A 3,196-nucleotide genomic window follows, 5' to 3' on the forward strand; every position below is an offset into this window, starting at 1 on the left:
AAATTAAATGTATCTTCCCAAGGAGTCTGGAACCTCTTCACCTAATGCTCATGCATCAGCTCCCTCCTCCCCAGGTTTGCTAAGGGCTGCACCCAGGGCCTCATGCTTGTTGCTAGGCACGTGCTCCTAACACTGAGCTATACCCCAACCTCCAGGAAATGCTATTGATTCCTCTGGGAGATTGTTTAAACCCTTTCTCTGAGTAGGAATAAATTACATTCAAACTTGATTGAGGTCTTTTAGATTTGAGATTTTTAAAACTGGTGGACAAGCATGAATTTGGGCAGAAATTGCCCCAAAGTTATGACACACAGATGCACCCTACTGGCTATGTTGAAAGTGAACAAAAGAGACATGAAGGATTTTCTTTAAAAAGTCATTATAGGGAATTAGCTTTTAGCTGCTAGTCTAGGAGACAGATAAGCAGGCAAAAAACTGCTAACTCTTGTTGGCAAACTGAGTTAGATGATCAAATACATGTTTCCAATGTCAAGTAGTTGGAAGGTGTTGCTTTGTGTAAAGACTGGACAAGTCTGAGAAGTTCCGTGGTGAGTGGAAGTGTTTGTATCATACTCTCTCTGGGCACTCACACTCCAACCTGGAAAAAGGGCCAAGCTTCCTTTTAAGCTGTCTTAGAATCCCAGGATGTGAAGTGTTTAATTATTCTTTATCAATAAAAACTCAAGAGTCCGATACTGGCGTAAGACCCTGAATGATCAGATAAGTGATGATGAAGCCACCAGTAACCTTCTATCTCTTCCATTCCTCCATCCAAAAAGTAAAAGAGGATCTTTTTTTTTTAAAAAAAGATTTATTTATTTATTATATATACAGTATTCTGCCTGCATATATACTATGAGCCACCATGTAGTTGCTGAGAATTGAACTCAGGACCTCTGGAAGAGCAGTCAGTGCTCTTAATCTCTGAGTCATCTCTCCAGCCCACAAGGGAAGATCTTACTACTTCCTGTCTCCTATCTGTCCTTAGTCATCTAAAACCTCTTTGATTAATTTTGCCCAGCTGGTAGCTAGCTCTGCCCTCTGACTCAAGTCAAACTTTATTGTCAGAATATGATCAAAATATCACACAACAGGGACATTTGCTCTGGCCTCCCGGTATCTAGGTGACTATTTCCTTGATGATTTGTTAATTTTGAGTTTAAAAATTATCCTTTCAAGTATAGGAAGCATTACTGCTCACCTACTATGTAACAGGCATGGCTTATACTTGTTTTTATTTTTGAGACTGGGTTTCTCTGTGTAGTCTTTGCTGTCCTGAAACTTGCTCTGGAGACCAGGCTGGCCTCACTCAAACTCACAAAGATCCACCTGCCTCTGCCTCTCTGGAGCTGGGAGCAAAGGCGTGCACCACCACTGTCTAGCTGTTTTTACTTGTATTGTCTTCTTGTCCATGGTGGTACGAGACAAAGTGAGGAATATGAGGAAGCAGAATCAAGAATTTTCCCTTGGGGTCGATCTCCAGGCCTTCCAGATGTTAGGCAAACATGACCACTGAGCTACACTCCCAACTCTAGAATGGAGGATTTTACCCTTACAGCATCAGAAATACTAATAAGAACTAAAAAATAAGGAAATGATGTGGGGCTTAATAGGAGCCCCTCATATCTATTGAAGCATGTCTTGAAACACATGGATGAGTCAATCAAAATCAACCTCTACCACAACCTTGGATTGCCATCTCTATTCACTTTAAAATGTTTACCAGTACTGAGCCGATTGAAGTACCAAGTCTCTGAATGTCCCAAACTGTGGGCTAAATAAACCACTGAGCTCTATAAAGTCAGCTGCCTCAAGCATTTTACTACAGTGACGAAAAGCTGATTTTGTAGCCTTATAGGTAAGGAGGAATTCAGGATCCAGTTCAAATTGCAGATATATAAAAAAAACTTCAAAAAAAGTGAAAATCAAATTTAATGACAAGTAAATTATTATAGTCTTTTTCTGAGACCCTGTAAGTTGGTCCCGTGGCCTGTGTTAAGAGGCCAAGGCCATCCTGGGCAATGTAAGACCTCTGTTTAAATGAAAAGAAACATAAAACAAAGTCTTTTGACTGTTCATCTGTCAGCTGTGTGCTTGGCTTGTATGTCTGAAGTAGATGTGGCAGCCTTTTTGAGCTTCCTACAGCTGTTTGAAGCTGGGATGTTATTTGGTGTGTTCACCCCAAGAATCATGACCCCTGGAGAATGGATCAAATTCTTACTGCAGATTCAGGCTTCTTCAGGGGAAACCAAATACAATGGTACCTTGGACTGCTCAAAGAAGCTCTATCAGGAGTTTGGGATCCGTGGCTTCTACAAAGGGACTGTGCTCACCTTCGTGCAAGGTATTCTAGTCAGTGGGATGTATTTCATGACATATGAATGGCTTAAAAATCTCTTCACTCCAGAGGGAAAGTGTCAGTGACCTCAGTGTACTTCAGATCTTGGTGGCTTCAGGCTTTTCGGGGATCTTCAAACTGGGCTGTGGCAATCCCACCAGATATGCTCAAGTCTGGATTCCAGACTGCACCTCCTGGAAAATATCCTAATGGTTTCAGAGATGTGTTGAGAGACTCTTCCTTGTACAAAGGATTCAATGCAGTAATGATAAGAGCCTTCCCAGCCAATGCAGCCTGCTTCCTTGGCTTTGAAATTGTCATGAGGATCCTTAATTGGATTGCCCCCAGCTTGTGAGGCTGAGGACTGTTCAGGACTTCTGGATGCTGGACAACTGTTGCTGAGAAGCAGTAGGCAGGACTAGGTAGTCCTGAAGGATGAGGGAAGGGATATGGTGAAATCAGAACTCTGGGCATAGCTATGATGGTGAAATTGTTGCCTTAATGACATCTTCTACCTTGTTGAATTTGGTGTGCCATTTTGAAACTTGAATTTAGAAGATTTCCAGAGAATTGGAAATGGAATAAATAGTTTATGGACTTACAAAAAATTTACATAGAAACTGGGTGTGGTAGTGCACACCTTTAATCTCAGCATTTGAGAGGCAGAGACCATTGGATCTCTATGAGTTCAACACCAGTCTGGTCTACAGAGTGAGTTCCAGGACAGCCAGAGCTACATAGTGAGACAGTGTCTCAAAAAACCAATGAAACAAAACCCTCCAAACAAACAAACAGTCTACATTGAAAGGGTCAGGAGATGGATCGGCAGGTAAAGTGTAAGAAGGAGGAGAATGTGAG

The 3,196-nt window shown here is 41.7% G+C and overlaps 1 pseudogene; it reads left to right on the forward strand.

The window, feature by feature from the left end:
- Positions 1-2,103: 2,103 nt before the first annotated feature.
- On the forward strand, positions 2,104-2,693 carry LOC100759215 (annotated as a pseudogene).
- Positions 2,694-3,196: the final 503 nt, after the last annotated feature.

The sequence above is a fragment of the Cricetulus griseus genome, chromosome 2, assembly GCF_003668045.3.
Source record: "Cricetulus griseus strain 17A/GY chromosome 2, alternate assembly CriGri-PICRH-1.0, whole genome shotgun sequence".
NCBI classification, from domain to species: domain Eukaryota; kingdom Metazoa; phylum Chordata; class Mammalia; order Rodentia; family Cricetidae; genus Cricetulus; species Cricetulus griseus.